This window comes from Rhinopithecus roxellana, chromosome 16, assembly GCF_007565055.1.
Source record: "Rhinopithecus roxellana isolate Shanxi Qingling chromosome 16, ASM756505v1, whole genome shotgun sequence".
Taxonomy (NCBI): Eukaryota; Metazoa; Chordata; class Mammalia; order Primates; family Cercopithecidae; genus Rhinopithecus; species Rhinopithecus roxellana.
The window spans coordinates 73007187-73026707 of NC_044564.1; the positions used below are offsets into that span (position 1 = coordinate 73007187).

Genomic DNA, 19521 nt, shown 5'->3' on the forward strand with positions numbered 1-19521 from the left:
TTATTTTATTTTTTATTTATTTTATTTTTTGAGACGGAGTCTCGCTCTGTCGCCCAGGCTGGAGTGCAGTGGCCGGATCTCAGCTCACTGCAAGCTCCGCCTCCCGGGTTTACGCCATTCTCCTGTCTCAGCCTCCCGAGTAGCTGGGACTACAGGCGCCCGCCACCTCGCCTGGCTAGTTTTTTTTGTATTTTTTAGTAGAGACGGGGTTTCACCGTGTTAGCCAGGATGGTCTCGATCTGCTGACCTCGTGATCTGCCTGTCTCGGCCTCCCAAAGTGCTGGGATTACAGGCTTGAGCCACCGCGGCCGGCCCAAGCTCTGTCTGTTAATGGTGCATTTAAACTATTGACATTGAACGTGATTAGTGATGTAATTAGATTAATATCTACCATACTTATAACTGTTTTCTACTTGTTGCTCTTTTTCTTCATTCCCAATTTTGTTTTCCACTCTTTTTCTACCTTTTGTGGTTTCAACTGAGCATTTTATAGAATTCTGTTTTCTCTCATTTCTTAGCATATCAGTTATACTTGTTGCTATTTTTATTTTGAAAAACTGTTATATGTTAAATTATGGATTTTTAAAAAGTTTTTATTTTACCTTTACTTATTTCTTCTCTGAGAAATTTCCTTTATTTAGATCTAAGTTTCTGATCTATATCATTTTCCTTCTCACTAAAAAAAATTCTTTTAAAATTTATTGCAAAGCCAGTCTACTGATAACACATACCCTCAATTTTTCTTTGTTTGAGAAAGTCTCTATTTCTCCTTCACTTTTGAAGGATAATTTGCAAGGTACAGAATTCTAGGTTGGTGGGGTTTTTTTCCAAATTCTTGAGGTAAGGTATTTTTTTTCCTCTGGTTTATTTCAGGATATTTTCTTTACCTTTGATTTTGTGTATTTTGAAATGATATGCCTAGGTGTAATTTTTCCAGCATTTATCCTAGTTGGTGTTCTCTGAGCTTCTTGCATCTGTAGTTTGATGTCTGACATTAATGTGAATACATTCTCAGTCATTGTTGTTCAAATATTTCTTCTCTTTCTTTCCCTCTTTTCTTTTTCTGATATTTCCATTACATGGATGTTACACATTTTGTAGTTATCCTGCTGTCTTTGACATTCTGTTCTCTTTTTTTCCTAGTTCTTATTCTCTTTTCGGTTTTGAAAGTTTTCATTGATAAATCCTCATGCTCAGAAATTTTTTTCTTCAGCTTTGTCTGGTCTACCAATAATAACATCAGAGGCATTTTTCAGTTTTTGTTTGATTTCTGAGAACTTCTATCTAAACTCAGCTTCCAGTACCATAGCAGCTAGCAGCCTTGCCCTGATGGGAAATGAAAGGAAACTGGTTATGGGTGTTTACAATTTGTCATTCATGCGGCAATTCTTTTTCCTGGCAGATGGAATAATGCTTCGATGTCCAATCCATGACCAGGGGATCCCTCACATGGGAAACCTGTTTATACTGGCAGATGCCTGCGTGGGTTTTTTCTCACCTGTGCACAGCTTATGCCTGCCTCACCATCCCCCTGGTCCTGAGAGCCTGAACTTGTCTTCTTCCCAGCCACCCAGAAAACATCTGGCGTGGGGCAACTCCTCCTTCTTCGAATTTAGTACACCACCACAATAGGCAAGAACTTCAAAGACTTTGCTTACAGCTCCTAGGCAGGAAAGGTGTAATGAGGCAGGAATGAAGAGTTAGGCAAAGAACGAGAGAAATCATGTGGGCAACTGGCAGAATATATAAGGGAATAGGGTATGTGTCACTTTAAGTTCACAGGAAAATGTTTGAATGATTTATAGGAAATGGCCGGAAAGCAGGGAGCCCAGTCTGCTAGGTGGGAGAGATGCCACTAAGTTCTTATCTCTGACCACTGACTTAGGCCGTTTGGGTGTGGTGTAGAACTATAGACTGTGCCGAGGGTGACTGAGCCCTGCTTTGGCATGACAAAGTTAAACTTACATTCAAAATGTATGCTGAGGCAACTTAAAATTATAAGATTCCCCTACACTGTCAGACTGCTTTTGATCTTTAGCATTTCTTTTTGGTTCTTCTTCTTTTTTTTTTTTTTTTTTTTTATGAGACAGAGTCTTCCTCTGTCACCAGGCTGGAATGCAGTGGCACGATTTTGACTCACTGCAATCTCCACCTTCGGGGTTCAAGTGATTCCCCTGCCTCAGCCTCCCGAGTAGCTGGTACTACAGGCATGCGCCACCACGCACAGCTAATTTTTTGTGTTTTAGTAGAGAAGGGGTTTCACCATGTTGGCCAGGATGGTCTCGATCTCCTGACCTCGTGATCCGCCCACCTTGGCCTCCTAAAGTGCTGGGAATTACAGGCGTGAGCCACCACGCCCAGCCTTGGTTCTTTCATAGGCTTTCCATCTCTCTGGTTGCATTGCCCATCTGTTCTTGCATGTTGTCTACTTTATCTGACAGAGCATTTAATCATAGTTTAAAATTCTCAGTCTGATAATACCAACATTCCTGCCATATCTGGTTCTGATGCTTGCTCTGTATCTTCAAATTCTGTCTTTTTGTGTTTTAGTATGCCTCATCATTTTACTACTGCAAATAGGCCTTTAAAAATGTGTCAGTAAGGTATTAGGAAGGGGAGGTATTCTCTAGTCCATTAGGTCTCTGTTTTTAGTGACCCTGTGCCTCTGGACTGTGAACTTCAAAAGTGTTTCTGTGTCCTCCTTCCCCCTTTAGGTGGAGTAGGATGGCTAGAACTGGCTGGAGCTGGGTGTTTTTCTTCCTCCAAGTCAGATGAAAATAGGCTCTAATAAAAGCCCAGGAGATTAAGCTCTAGTCAACTAGCTTTTACTGAGCGCAGACCTTGTTAAGAAGAATGGAGTGCTTCCAAATGTTCTCAACTTTATTGCTAGAAGCACTAGAGACTTTTTCTCTGATATTTCCTGTGAGAACCAGCTCAATCACCTGGAGATAAAATGCAAAAAGTATGAGGACCCTCCTATAACTGAGTCTTATTGAGTTTTTAATTCTCAGTTGTCCACACTGAGCCTTCACCAATTCATCAATTATAGTCCAGCTTTTCCTGGTTCCCTTAGTGGTTTCCACTGATGAATCTCTGTTCTGGTTTGAGCTATAACCCTCTGGATTTGCCTGCCTGTTTCTCCAATCTTGGAAGGAGTAATTTTCTCTGAGTCCTCCCTTCTTATGAACCCAAACGGAGTTTTTGGATTTTACATCTGTTCAGCTTGTTAGGACAGAGTGGCCATTTTCAAGCTCCTTACATGTGGAAGTGGGTACAATTGAATTTTTAATTCAAGTAAGAGGATCAAAAACCAATGAAAACTATTATATTACTACAGAGTTTTTTCCGTTGAGAGTGATTTTTTTTACCTTGATCACCAATGAAGATTAATCAACTTCTCTCATTTGCTACTTTTGTAAGCGAGCAGGGGACATTTAAGCACATGGTGGGTGGTAAGCATCATTAAGGTGGGAAATCAGACTGCAATAGGATGCTATCAAGGCCAGGACAAGGCAGTTACTTCTTTCACCTGATAAATACACATTTATTTAATAAATATTAATTAATATATTAATGAATATTAAGTACTTGGTAAATAATATTTATATTTTTATTGAATATTTAATACTATATATTGAGCATTCCATAAATAGAAATAATGAATATTGGAATATTATTGGGCTATTCTAAAAATGTCTTTCAATAAAGTTATGCTGTTGGTTTGATTATATGTATTGTGCATTCTTTCTGAGTTTATTCCAGTGTATTTTATGCTTTATTATTGTTATATTTTGAAGAAAGTTATTTTTTCATTACCTTTTCTACTTTTTAATGGGACTAATTTTCATTACACTTCATGTATATGTGTATTTTTGTTATTTTAAGTGAACATTTAAAACTTCCTGAATTATATTACTAATATGACAAATATCAATAAATAGAAACACATGAGCACAATCTTTTTGGATGTGTCCACAATTTTTAATTGTCAATGGCTTCCAAAACCAAAACAGTTGAGAACTGCTGATGTTGATAATATTTACAAGAGCCTATTTAGGTGGTTAATTTGGTATATAATAGTATTAATCTCTATTTTTATTGGTTGTCTTCTTTAAATCACAGGAAAACAAATGTGGAATTTTCCTGACCATGGGTAGTGACTGTGGTGTAGCTTCAAATTGCATTTGGAGGAAAGTTTATTGGAAAAGGATGGGAAAGGGAGGTAATGAGGACGTAAAAGGCAGAAGAGCTTTGTTCAAAAACAATACCCTCCACAATAATAAAATAAAGGGAAATCTCACCAAACTCTTAATTACATTGGAAAATTTTGCTCAGTGACCAAGAAAGTTCCTGTGAAACTTGGGAATCACAAAGGAAAAGCCTAAGTTTAGGGAAAGGAAAAAGAATTTGTTTTTCTCTCTTCAACCTGCTGCCTCCCTCTCACCCTTATTCACTTCCTGAAGCTGCTTCTTTCCATGCTGGACTCTATAACCACAAGCCAACAGCTAGTTGGGTAGGGAATCCACCTTCAGACCTCCCACCTGGTGTGAAGAGGCAGAGCATGCCGCTGAGATGTATATGCCACTGCTCTCAGACATTTCTCTATTCCTTTTCTCTTTCCCACATCCTGGATGTCTTGTCAAAGTGAAAGGCCTCTGACTAGATCCATTCATTAATTTCCGTTCTGTCACCTAAGAATCCAGAGGGGACTAGGTCGCTTCACTGGGGGCTCTGCCTATCTTGTTAATGTTGGGATTCCTGACATGATACCAAAATAACGGCACGTTGGACATTGAGAAAACTGCAGAATCAAGAAGGTCATTCTCTGACTTTGTCTCACCTATCTGTGTGAAAGTTGGTCATAAAATAATAATCTGTCCTATCTCCCCTGAAAGCATGTCGTAAGACCCCCATGTAACAAGCGTCCTTCCCTGATTTTGGAGGAAAGGAATAAAGACACAGGGACACCAAGAATAATCTGAACAAGCAGGTCTTGCTAAGTCCCCCTCAGTTTATTACCATTACTTCATATCCCCTTTGTGTCCAATATGCTTTTACACAACTGTCCGTTTTTCATTAAACCTAAGCATAAAAATAGACAGTTTCCCTGGGTCTTTGGATCTTCATTTCTAAAGCCTCTTGTCTCCCATAAAAATTAGGTTAAAAATTAGTTATGGTTTTCTCTTGTTAATCTTCTTTATTATAGGGGTATTATCCATGAACCTTGCAATAGGTGAGAAAAGGCACTACTGTTTTTTCCGACACTAATGACATCTTCTCCCTTATGCAAACACAACCAGAGGGTCCTATAGTCTTCACCCCCAGCCACAGTTAGAATGCTCTCATCAATGGATTGATGGCCCAGGGACACACAAGGGCTGTGCTGAGGCTCAGAAAATACCCCAAAATGACGGCCACAGAAGCAGCCTCAGAAGCAAAACATTCTCTGACTTTCTCCTGCCCCTCTCTCTGTGGCAGCTTATTCTCTCGAATCTCTCTAGAATCCGTCTTCCCAAGGCAGGCCATAGAAACCAGAATTCCTTTCCCCAAAGCCAGCCATAAAACCTAAAAATATTACTTCAACCTCCTCCTTGCCTTTCTGTGTAAAAGATGGCCATAAGGAAATTATCTGACCTGCCTTATCTGATGGTGGATTATAACTTCACTCAGAGAGGGCCCTGCCCCATTCCCAGAGTAAGGAATGTTGCACAAAGGAGCCCAGAAGAATCCAGACAGACAGGCCTTCCTAGGTTTCCTCATTCAGTCTATTAGCATTAGATCATGCCCTTTTTGTTCAGTCATTTTTCTACATAGCTGTGCAATTCTTCATTAACCTAAGCGTAGAAATGGTATCTTTGGGCTTTCATTCTGAAGACTCCCATGTCACTACTATAGTAGTTTCCCATGAAACTACTATACAATTAATTTGTATGCCTTTTTGCCTATGAATCTGCCTTTTGTCAGATGATTTTCAGTGAACCTTCAGAGGTCAAAGGGCTAGTTTTCCCCTGACCCCTACAGATGCCCACCCAACATTTCCTACCTTGTGCTACCTGGACTCCCTCTGCTAGAAACTCCACATTGGCCCTATCCAATACAGACTTCAGTCAGCCTCCAGCTTGGGTTTACTTTTCTCTTTGGATACCAGGCACTTCTCTGAGCTGGATGTATTTAATCCTCACAACCACTCTCAGGGGTAAAGGCAGCCAGGCCTAGGGTTAAGAAGAGAATACCCGAACAACATACTTACAGCAGCTGCTGAATAAGCACCAGCTCCATTCCCTCCACAAACACGTGGACATGTCTATTTTTGGTTTTCTGTGGGTGCTTCCTATCTCGGAAGCAGTTTCTGGCACTTCTTCAAAGTGAAACCAAAACCCTGTACAACATTAAAACTTACAACTAATTACATTTTTATTTCATCATCAGGGGCTGTACGATGAACCAGGTGGTGCAAAAATAACGAGAGTGATGCAACAAGTGAAAAGGAAACTAAATGTGAATTGTCGAATTGGAAATTAAGAATGGAGCGGGGATTCGCCTTTGCCCTGGTGCTCGCCTGAGGCGAGTGCAGCTTATCTTCACAAAGCGGAAGATTCTTCTGGCTGCCTGGAAGATGCCTCTGCTATTTTAATGAAAACATTTAGCTCCTCGAAAGGTACAGAGAACCAAGAGGTAAAGTGTGCCATTGTAGACAGCTGGTGTGTGTGCCGGTAGCAGTGCTTCTGTCTACATCCTGGGATATTTGCTGCAAAATGCTTGGCTCAGTCACCAAGTGAATGGCTCTGTCTGCCTCTCCCTTGCGAGTAGTTGAGCTGGCATTAAAAAGTTCCTGGCTAGTTCTTTTGAAATTACCTCACCTTTCTGCAGACCTAAAACATTAGGGAATAATCCTCCAATCAGTTTCAAATAGGAGAGCTCACATGTAAGCAGCCTTATTTAAGTGCCGGGCATCATTCTGAGCAAGTTATGTAAATTAAACAATCCTCACCACAGTTTTACGAGGTAGGACTGTGGTTATCTTAATTTTACAGATAAGGAAACGGGGCAAAGCGAGGTCTATTTCCTTTTCCAGTTATGACATCCCAAAACAGCATTGTGCTCCTTGAGTTCTAGTAGGAACATTGAAGGTCTGGTTCACCTTTCCCTTCTCACTCTGGACCCCTGGAGGGAAGAAAACTTGGTCTCATTCCTAGCTCTTATTTTTCAGTTATTTCTTATTTTTAGAAAATGTACAATTCTGCCAACTCTTTGCTGTAGCTCTTGCTTTCAAATGACTTGCACATCTCTGTCATTTCTCCCCTTTTCCAAAATTTTCAATGTTATTTGCATCCTTCCATCAGTTCTAAAATGCTGTTTACTTGTGGATGTCTCTCCATTTTACGCCCTGTTCTGAGCCTATGGCTCTTTGCAAATACAGCACTTGCAGAACACTCATCATTCTGTTGGGTAATCAATGTTTTGTTTTATCCCCTCTTTTCCAGAAGATTAGTGTTTTAAATCTGAACTTTGTCTCCCCTGTCATTAGCACAGCAGCCAATGGTAGAAACTTAAGTATTGTTTATTGAATAAATATATGCTGCAGTATATGCTTCAATGAGCTTGTGACTGTCAAATATCAAGGAGTTGTCTTGGCAATGTTTGCTGAGGGTTCATTTAATGAATTCTCTTGACAAGAATTTGAGAACCACCTATCTCATGAGCACATTGATGGGCAATGTGAACAAAGGAAAAATAAAATTCAAAAGAGAATACAATTTATGTTGAAAAGAACACTAAATATTATTTTAGATAAATGTAGCCCCAACACATGTGAGTCTTCTTGCTCCTTCTCTGACTCTCTTGGCATCCAAAAGAAATGCAAATCCATAATCAAAAGTGTTTAAATTTTAATATAGTTCCTCATTAAGGTCCTTGAAGAGACAGCAAAGTGGCAAATTATGTCATAAGACTATTCAGTAAAACACACTTAGCTCCTATTTTAACAGGAAATAGAAGCAAATGGAAAGCTAACCAATTCATTTTATGAAAATAAAATCATATAACCCAGATAACAAGAAAAGCCAACAAATTGTAGGACACTTTTATAAACATGAAGATAAAAGTACCGTGTTATATATTAGGAAGTCAAACCCAGAGATGTGCTCTAAATAAAAAACTAGAATGTAACCAATAATTCAGTGGTAACATACGATAATCTGTTCATGTAATTACTATATTAGTATGTGACAAAGGGAAAAAATACACTAATCTCACAAGGTACCAATAAACTCCCATATTAATTAAAAAGCAATACCTTAGCCTACCAAGGCTAGAACCAGCTTAACTCTGATAAATGTTATTGCATCTATTAAGAGTGCCCTCTACTATAAGTAACAGACAACTTAGCTAATTGAGTCTAAAATAATGAAGACATTTGCTCAGTCCACATAATTGGAAATCTGTAGGGCAGTATTCCTACAAGGATGACAGAGAGTTCCCATTGCTGCACATCTCGCCAGCATTTGGTGCCGTTAGCATTCTGAAGTTTGATCATTCTAGCAGGTGTGTAGTGCCTCCGCACTTGTTATTGTGCAGCTAGGCCTATAGCAGCAAGGAGAATCTGCGAGAATGTAACACAAGGATTAGGCTTTTTTTCCCGCAAATGGCTAGTTGACTGTCCCAACATGGGCTTTTCCCATTGGTTTGAAAAGCCACTTTTACTTTATGCAAAGAAACAATAAATTCAATTTTCTTTTTCTTAACTTTGATTCTGTTTTCTTGACCAAGTTTTCTATTCTTGCAATAATACCACTTGGTTTTAATTTCTGCAGTCTTATAAGATCATTTTGTATTTTACAAGGCAAGTCCCTCTGTAAATTTATTCCTTTCTCAGATTTTCTGATGTATTATTTTTTGATGCATTTTGTAGTCAGCTCGTCAAATTCCAATTAAAAATCTTGTCGATGTGTTGTTTGGGAATGCATTGAATTTATGTATAAATGTGTATGATAAAGCAATTAAAAACAATTCAGTAGATTTTTATGTACTAATAGAGAAAAATCTCTAAGATCTATTATTAAGTAAAAAAATTAAACATTTATGAAATACAAACACATTTAATATCCACCAAATATTTCTATATGTATAAATTTATTAAATAAATGAGGAAATGACTAAAAGGATACTCATTAAAGTATTAACTATGTGAAATTGGGATGGTAACAGGTCAATATGACTTTTCACTTGTATGAATTATTCTAATTTTTAATCACAACAATAAATTCATGTATTTTTTATAAATATAAATAAACTCAAGAAATCTTTTTTAGTTCTCTAAAGTAACACTCTTTAGGGCAGTTACTTAACTTTGCTCTGCTTATCCATCTTTTTGTGAGCTTCAGCCTGCTTTGGTCTTTTTACTCCACTTTGAACAGTCAAGTAAGACTTTTTGCTCCTGAATAAGAAGCTTCATTGTGATTTTCCAACCTTTACCTCAGTGGACCAAGCAGAAATAGGCCTCAGTCTATGATTAACTCATTACTGATTAACTCATGATCACCAAGGTACTGACTGACAAAATCATTAGACTTTCCTCAGTTTTAATAGCAACATTAATGATAATCCAGTTTAAGGGCCAAGTATTGTTCTGTACTGCATACATTATCTCATGTAATCAATTCAACAATCCTATAGAAAAGATATTATTCCCATTCTATAGAGAAGGAAACTGAAGCTGCTCAAAAATGTTAAGCATATTTTCCAAGGTCAAACAATTAATCAGTAGGAAGCCAGAATTTAAATACTGGTTCAGAATCTGAACAAATCTCATGATCTTAGCCCCAATAATATAATGATAATCAGATGTTTGTGCAGCACTTTAAAAAAACTTACTTTACTTATGTATCTGTCTTTTCAGAGACAAGGTCTTGCTCTGTTGCCCAGGCTGAAGTACAGTGGCACAATCATAGCTCACTGAAGCCTCCAACTGCTGGGCTCCAGCAATCCTTCCATTTCAGCCTCCTGAGTAGCTGGGACTATGGGTGCATGCCACCACATGTGGCTAATTTTTAAATTTTTAAATAGACACAGGGTCTTACTATATTGCCCGGGTTCATCTCGAACTCCTGGCCTCCAGCTATCCTCCCACCTTGGCCTCCTAAGGCATTGGAATTATAGGCATGAGCCACCATGTGTTAAAATTTTAATTAAGGTAAAATGCTCATAACATAAAATGTACCACCTTAGATACTTTTAAAGGGTGCAGTTCAGTAGTGCTATATTCACATTGTAGTGAAACTAGTCTCCAGAATTCTTTTCATCTTGCAAAATTTAAATCCTATACTTATTAAACAACTCACTGTTTCTCCCTTTCCCAAAATCCTGCACTTTCTGTATCTATAAATGTGACTATTCTAGATACCTGATATAAGTGGTCATATACTATTTGTTTTTTTGTGTGAAGGGCCTATTTCAGTTAGCGTACTGTGCCCCAGAATCCTCTTGCAGCATGTGTCAGAATTTCCTTCTTTTTTTTAGACTGAATAATATTCCATGATATGTACTGACCACATTTTTTTAAATCCATTCATCCATCCATAGGCATTTGGGTTGTTTCTATCTTTTGACTACTGTGAATACTTTTGCTTTGGATATATACTCAGCAGTGGAATTGCTGGATATATAATAATTCAATTTTTAATTTTTGAGGAACCACCATACTGTTTTTCATAATTCCTGCATGATTTTACATTCCCAAAAACAGTGCACAAGAGATCCTATTTCTCTACATCAATGCGTTATTTTTTTCTTTCTTCTTTTTCTTTTTTTATCATAGCCATCTTAATGGGTGAGAGGTGGTATGTTTTTGTGGTTTTGATTTGCATTTCCTCAGTGACTAATGATGTTGAACAACTTTTCTTGTTCTTGTTGTCCATTGTGTATCTTATTTGGAAAAATTGCTGTTCAAGTTATTTGCAGATTTTATAATTGGATGTCTTTTTTGGTTGAGTTATAAAAGTTATTTATATATTCTGAATACTAGTCCTTTCTAAGATATAAGATTTGCAAATAGTTTCTTCCATTCTATAGGTTGCCTTTTCACCTTCTTGATTGTGTCTTTTGAGCACAAAAGTTTTAAATGTTGATGAAGTCCAATTTATCTGTTTTATTTTGTTGCTTATGCCTTTTCTGTCTTGTCTAAGGATTCATTGGCAAATTCAAATCATAAAGATTAATCTCTATGTTTTCTTCTAAGACTTTGCTCTTTACATTTAGGTATTTGATATATTTAAAATATTTTTATATGATGTAAAGTTGGGGTACAACTTCATTATTTTGCATGCCCTAGCAACTGGATATTGTGTTCTTTCTACACTGAGTGGTCCTTGTACCCTGGTTGAAAATCAATTGACTATAAACATATGGGTTTATTTCTGGACACTCAGTTCTATTGCATTGGTCTATATGTCTACATTTATGCAAGTACCCCACTGTTTTGGTTACAGTAGTTTGTAATATATTTTCAAATCAAGGAAGGGTGAGCCCCCCCAAATTTGCCCTTGTTTTTCAAGATTCCTTGAACCCAGGAGGTGAAGGTTGCAGTGAGCTGAGATTGTGCCATTGCACTCCAGCCTGGGTGACAGAGCAAGACTCTGTCTTGAAAAAAGAGAAAAAAAGATTTATTTTGGGTATCAAGACTCTCTTGCAATTCCATATAAATTTTAGTATTGGCTTTTTAATTTCTGCAGAACCAGCCATTGATATTTGAATCAAAATTGCATAGAATCTATAGATTACTCTGGGGAATATTGGCATCTAAACAATGTTAAGTCTTCCACTTCATGAACATAGGATGCCTTTCCATTTATGTAGGTCTTCTTTAATTTATTTCAGCAATATTTGTAGTTTTCAGTGGACAAATCTTACACATCCTTGGTTAAATTTATTGCCAAGTATTATATTCTTGTTGATGTTATTGTAAATGGAATATTTATTTTAATTTTTTTGAATTGTTCATGGCTGGTTGTCTTTGTTTTCTGTTCCTACAACAGACTACCACAGAGTGGGTAATGTATAAAGAAAATAAGTTTATTTAGCTCACAGTTCTGGAGGCTGGGAGCTCCAAGAATACAGTACCAGCATCTGGTGAGAGTGTTTTTGCTGTATCATAGCATGGTTAAAGTCTGTACATTGTGTATAGGGCAAGTACAAAAGAGCCAGAAAGAGCTGGATAATGTCTGAAAATATCTGAGATGAGAATAGAAAGTTTGAAAGATCCAGCTGAACTCAACAAAACCTATCATTTAAAAGGTGGGGCTAGAACTAGAAACTGGAAAGTTATCTGCCTCCTATTCAAGTGTATTATAGTGTCTCTGGAATAAGAGAATGGTGCCTTTTGGTAACTAAGGAAAATAAGAACTGGAGTGTAATGTATTCGTTAGAAGAGCAGTCTAATGGTTACCATGGGGACTCTGTGGCTGGACTGCTGGGGTTCTGGTCATAGCCTCAGCCTGCCCCATGTTATAACGCTGGGCACCTTATTATCCTCTGCTACATGTACATGGTAACCACACATACTTTGATGGGTTGTCATGAAGATGAAGGACAAAAAACCTTATGATAATTTCAACTGATGCTCAAAAAGCGTTTGATGAAATTCAACATTCATTCATAATAAAAGCTCTAAAAAAAACTGGGTATAGAAGGAATATACCTAAACACTATAAACGCCATATAAGACAAACCTACAGCTAGTGTCATTCTGAATGGGAAAATTCAAAGCCTTTCTCTAAGGTCTAGAACAAGTAAAGGATGCACACTTTCACCACTTTTTTTTTTTTTTTTTTTTTTTTTTTTTTTTTTTTTTTTTTTTTGAGACAGAGTCTCACTGTCTTGCCCAGACTGGAGTATAGTGGCACAATCTCAGCTCACTGCAACCTCTGCCTCCCAGGTTCGAGCAATTCTTCTGCCTCAGCCTCCCAAGTAGCTGGAGTTACAGGTGCCCACCACCATGCCTGGCTAAATTTTTGCATTTTTAGTAGAGACAGGGTTTTGCCATGTTGGCCATGCTGGCCTCAAACTCCTGACCTCAGGTGATCAACCCATCTTGTCTCCCCAAAGTGCCAGGATTACAGGCATGAGCCACCAAGCCCAACCACTTTCATTGCTTTTATTCAACATTGTACTAGAAGTCCCAGCCAGAGAAATTAGACAAGACAAAGAAACAAAAGGCATCCAGATTGACAGGGAAGAAGTTAAATTATCCTTTTCCAGAAAAACCTAAATATTTCACCAAAAATACTATTAGGACTGATAAACAAATTTAGTAAAGTTGCAGGATACAAAATCAACTTACAAAAATCAGCATTTCTTGAAAGTGGCTTTTATCCAAAAGACAGGCAATAACAAATGTTGGTAAGACATGTAGAAAAGGAAACTCTTGTACACTGTTGGTGCAAATGTAAACTAGTACAACCACTATGGAAAACAGTTTGGAGGTTCTGCAAAAAACTAAAAATAGGGCTACTACATAACCCAGCAATCCCACTGCTGGGTATGCACCCAAAAGAAAGGGAATCAGTATATAAAATGGATAGCTGCACTCCCATGTTTGTTGCAGCACTATTTGCAATAGCCAAGATTTGAATGCAGCCTAACTGTCCATCAACAGATGAATGTATAAGGAAAATATGGTATATATACACAATGGAGTACTATTCAGCCATAAAGAATAATGAGATTCTGTCATTTGTCACTACATGGATGGAACCGGAGGTATTATGTTAAGTGAAATACTCCAGGCAAAGAAAGACAACCTTCACATGTTCTCACTTATTTTGTGGGAGCTTAAAATTAAAACAATTGAACTCATGGATATAGAGAATAGAAGGATGGTTACCAGAGGCTAGGAAGGGTAATGAGGGACTGGGGGACAAGTGGGGATGGTTAATGAGTACAAAGAGTAGTTAGAAAGAATGAAGAAGTCCTAGTATTTGATAGCACAATGGGGTGAATATAGTGAATAATAAGTTAATTGTACATTTTAGAATAACTAAAATAGTATAATTGGATTATTTGTAACATAAAGCATACATGCTTGCGGGGATGGATATCTCATTTACCAGGATGTGATTATTATGCATTGCATGCCTGTATTAAAGTATCTCATGTACTCTATAAATAGATACACCTACTATGTACCCCCAACTTTAAAAAATTTTTAAAATCAGTAGCATTTCTATATGCCAACAGCAAACAATCTGAAGAAGAAACCAAGAAAGTAATACCCTTAACAAGCAACACAAGTAAGATAAAATAAAATACCTAAGAATAAATTTAACCATAAGTGAATGATATCTACAATAAAACTATGAAACATTGATGAAATAAATTGAATTGGATGATATTATGTATTTAGTACAATGCCTGAATAAAATAAGCACTTGGCACCATTCCCACAATGGAGAAAATGAATGCAACCCCAACTATGGAAATTGGATGGAAATTTCCTGGAAAAGATCTGCTTCTCTTCCTTCAATTCTCAGCTCATCAATAAACATTGTTATCATAATTTCACCTCTTACTGTAAACATGAGCATGTAAATGGAGTGAGTACCCCTTCCAAATGACTAATTAGCTCATGGGAAAGTTGACCTCTCAAACATGAATTAAATGGCCACGCAGTGTATGACCCAGTCTCTTTGGAGTGTGGTTGGTGTGGCTAACTCTTCACAGTCTGATAATCACTGTGTATAGTGAAAAAAAGGAAATACACAACTAACTAAATAAATAAATTCCCTGATTTTGCAAAGCTGAAAACTAGCCCTGTAGGTAACCACCTGCTTTAAACAGCCAGCCCCCACTGCTGGACCTGTCTGCAGCTGACATTTTCATTTGGATTGAGAATCTTCTCAATCACTTCCCGTCATTTCCTATTTACTTTTGGTGGCTTTGTATGTGAATTACTTTTTCTTCCCCCTTTTGAAGAGAAGAGGGTAGCAGATTATTGTACATCAGGAAAAAAAGGAAGTCACTACTGACCATAGTGGGATATTCATTCATATATTCTGCTTAGGTATGTTTGAGTTGAAAGGAGGAAACCTGAGAGATAAAACAGTTTAGGCTTGTATGTACAGCAAGCTTGCCCCTGATTCTCAAATTGTGCCCCTAACACAATATTGTCTGAAGCATCCTGGTGAAGGTTGCTGATATGTATTTTACTTTCAGGAAGTGATTGAGAAAAGTTTACAGTTGTGGAAATGTGGATGTCTGAAATACTAAGCTAGATGCGCATAGTTTAGTCTTGAGTGGAAAGTCCATTATATAGTGGAAATCCAGTAAGGTGAGAGGATACTTCAGGAAAGCTAGATAATAATGGTGAACTTTAATATAATGCTATGGGATTAGAAGCCAAAGGCCATTGTCCAACCAATTCATACAAATGGGAATAAGGATGAACAACTTCTGTTCTAGCTCTGTGTCCCTTGAACCAATCTTGAGCCAGGTGAAAGTTCCAATGTTAAAGAAATCCAAGAACCCTATTCATTAAAAACACATAAATTAAGCAAGAAGACTTCTAAGTTCCTGGTATTTGAGGATATAGCAAAGAATAAGTTGAGATTTATGCACATAAATAATGTATCTTATGGCCGGACGTGGGGCTCACGCCTGTAATACCAGCACTTTGGGAGGCCGGATCACGAGGTCAGGAGATTGAGACCATACTGGCTAACACAGTGAAACCCCGTCTCTACTAAAAATACAAAAAGTTAGGCATGGTGGTGGGTGCCTGTAGTCCCAGCTACTCAGGAGGCTGAGGCAGAAGAATGGCGTGAAACCAGGAGGCGGAGCTTGCAGTGAGCTGAGATCTGGCCACTGCACTCCAGCCTGGGAGACAGTGAGACTCCGCCTCAAAACAAAACAAAACCAAACAAACAAACAAGCAAACAAACAAACAAAAGACAATGTATCTTACATACATGATCTAGTTTATCAGCACTTTCCAGAGGGAAATCTAGAGGGATAGAAAAGATCTTTTAAAAGAAACCTGGTAAAGCTTTCTCAAAAGTTGTCCTGAACATCAGGAAGAAAGACCCAGACAGCTCTATCATTAATTCAAAGTCAATTTTTGTTGAGGGGATAAGCATCCCATGGAATTAGAACTTTTAATTTTTTAGTGAGTAATTTAAACTCAATTGTAAGAAGACAGAAGGAGTTGTCTCCCAGGTCCTTGAAGAGAAGAAAAAGTTCAAAGTGGGGAAGTAAAAAGATCTGAGGAAAATTCAGAAAATGAAATCATGTTCTGAATATTTAAGGTGCTCATGAGCAAAGCACCCAATATCCCATCTTAACGAGAAGAGCTTCTCTTTGGAACTTACCAACGGTCTCCTTGCTGGCAGCATTGGGCATTGGTGATGATCTCCTGACACATCTATTCCCTTATCTGCGACCTGCCTCTAAGACTTCCCTTGGGAAAGCTCTGGGCCAAATGGGGACAATCTTCCTTCTTTCCTGTCTCAAAAGCTCAAGTGATTTCTGCCCTCCATAAGATGCACCAGTGGATCTTCAGTCTCTTTTACACAAGGGCTTGTCTGCTGCTTGGAATAGGGCCTTCCTGGACAAACTCCAGATTGGATTTCATCAGCAGCTGGAAGACCTGCTTGGTATAGAGGATGGGAAGCAGGAGTCTGCCCTGGAAATTGAGGGCCCTACACTGGTCATGAAGAGGTACTTCCAGGGAGTACCTTTCTTCTTGAAAGAGAGAAAATTCCGGAACTGTGCCCAGGAGATTGTCTGAGTGTAAGTAAAATATATTAAGAAAATTCAGGAAATAAGAAGGAACCCAAATCTCAATGACTAATGTCCTAGCTCACACTCCATTCAGTCATTTCCATAACTGTTCTTTTTGCCTTCAGTGGCAAAATAACTTGAATCCTTTTTGGCATGTTCTTATCAGTAATGTTAAATGCATCTTTTATCTAACTATTTTCAGAATTGGAAGAAATGTCAATCGTATCTTGTGGCTGAAATTCAGGTTATAAAATATGTATTTTTATTAATTGGTCTATTCATTTTTGATGGTATTTGTATTTATATGCTGTATTGTTTATATAAGCATATATTTACATTTTTCTCATTAATAGAAATGCTACTTTAAAAAAAAACTCATTAAGTTTATTGTAAGGCTATTCTCCTCTTTTTAAAGAAAACTTGTTCTCAAATCTGAATTCTACACACAAAATATACAAATATTTGTTACAGTCATGCTTTGACCTTGGTGACAGATCTCGAGTATGAGATGCATAATCCTTGCCCTTATGGAATTCACATTAGAGCAAAGGACACAGCCACTGAAGAAGTTATAATCTAGTTTGGAATTTACATTTGGCATCTGGGCTACACAGGAGAAATAAAAGAGGCTATGGCAGCGAATGTCACGGACAGCTCATTTAGGTTGCCTTCATCCCTCCCCAGGGAAGAAATATGAAGTCAGAGACTTGAAGGATAAGTAGGAGTTTGTTAAGTATCTTGTGGAGGGAAAAATTTCCCAGGGCAAAATAAAGACAGAAACTGCATAGTGACCTTGTAGCTGGAAAGACCCGGAAAATTGAAAGAAGTGAAAAAGACTGGGGTGGGTAGACTGTACTGGTAAATGGTGAAGTGTCATGTAATGACGCTGGGGAAATGGAAAAGGGCCCAGTGACAGCTTTATGTTAAAGATGCTGGACTTGAGAGCCAAGGAAAATTACTTTGGGATGTAAAGCTGAAGAGTGCTTTATCAGAGCAGGTACAAAGGAATTTGTTAGGCCAAAAATTCTCAAAATGTGGTCCATCTGAGCGTAGGGGTCCCCAAGACATTTTAAGAAGCTCCATGAGGTCAAATCTATTCCCGTAATTACTTGCCTCTTTCACCATGTGAGCAACTTGCACCAATGGTGCAGAAACAATGGTGGGTAAAACTGTCGGTGCCTGAGTGTCGATCAAGGCAGTGGCGTAAAAATGTGATTATTACATTTTTCACCATGATGTACCTGAATTCAAACAAAATACTAGTCTTTTAACAATGCCCTTGAGAGCACGGTAAAAATTAATAATTTTTCAACATCTTGACTTTGAGTACAATCATTTTAATATTCTATGTGATAGTCTTTTTAATATTCTGCATGACTGTTCTTATGGCTCATACTGAAAAAAATGATTGTGTCAAGGAAATGCACTCATGCGATTGAATTGTGAACTGAAGTAGCCACTCTTTAGCAGAATAACATTTTTACTTGAAAGAATGACAGACAGATAAACAATAGTTATTGAGACCTGGGCATTTGACAGTTTTTCAAAATATTTATCAAGTGAACCTGTCACTTTAAGGGCAACAATCACTAGTATTTGTTACCAGTGATAACATTTGAGATCTTAATAGAAAATTGGAATTTTGGAAAAATTTGTATCTGTCATTATGAGGTTGATAACTTCCTTATTCTTAAAACTTTTGTGGTGATAATAGTGGTGATATTAGCCAATGAATCATTCGATAATATAGATTGAAATTTAAATACACAATTGTAACACCTGCATAACTCAGTGAACCAATATTTCCTAAATAACCAATTCATATATTATAAGATTTAGCATGGGCAAAAGAGATCAATTCAGTGTATGGCTTATTAATAAGCTTCTATGTAACAGAATTTGAAAATTCATTTTTTTGGTTTAAATTTCACATGATAACTAATCCTTATGGAATTACCACTTATCCAACTCTGAAATGTTACATGATGCATTATATGAGTATTTTTTATAGCACCAAATCTTCCTTCTATTTCTAAGATATTTTTCTTAATCATGATTAATTAGTCTATTAATGTGATTTTAAATGTCACAGTGGAAAACATGGAATTGGGGAAAGATAAGTTAGCTTTGAATCATAGTTCTGCTACATAATAGATACCCTTGTATGGAGTAGGTGCTCAATAAATGAGTCATTATTACTTACTGGCAGGCTGTGGAGAATAAGACGTTGTTTAAGAGCTTGATAGGATTGGTGAGGATTTAAAGTGCTTCCTGTAAAGTGCTTAGCACAGTCCTTGTTGCAGTGTGAACATTCAATAAACAGTAGTTTTTATTATTTATATTAGTGTATTTTGAACATCTTTTCGTTGACTTTAAGGAGTGAGGCTAATCTCTTTTTAATTTCTATGTTTGATGAATGTGTGTTTACCTCTGTATGTAGCTTTGCTTCAATATATTTTAAGAATAGTGCTTTAATTCCATTTCAAACTAAAAAAACTACTTACTTTACTTTTTCTTCCTTACTTAACTGAAGTATGATTTTAAATATTTAAATGTTTGCTTTAAAAATTATTTTAAAATGTAATTCCATGCATTGTGATCTAATTATACAACTTAGAGAGTTTTTTCTCTGGAGGAATATTGATAGTTTTCTGTAATCTAATACAGGGTAAATTTTGTGAATGATTTATAAATATATGAAAAACATATTTTTTATTCTAAGTTATAACTTAGTGTTCCAGAATCTTAGCC

The 19521-nt window shown here is 37.2% G+C and overlaps 1 long non-coding RNA gene across 1 annotated transcript in view; it reads left to right on the plus strand.

Moving 5' to 3' along the window:
* LOC115893980 overlaps positions 1-7724 on the plus strand; it is a 48884-nt gene extending 41160 nt beyond the window's left edge. Inside the window, exon 3 of the long non-coding RNA XR_004054031.1 lies at positions 6430-7724. This is a non-coding gene — a long non-coding RNA (uncharacterized LOC115893980). The remainder of the gene's footprint in view (positions 1-6429) is intronic.
* Positions 7725-19521: the final 11797 nt, after the last annotated feature.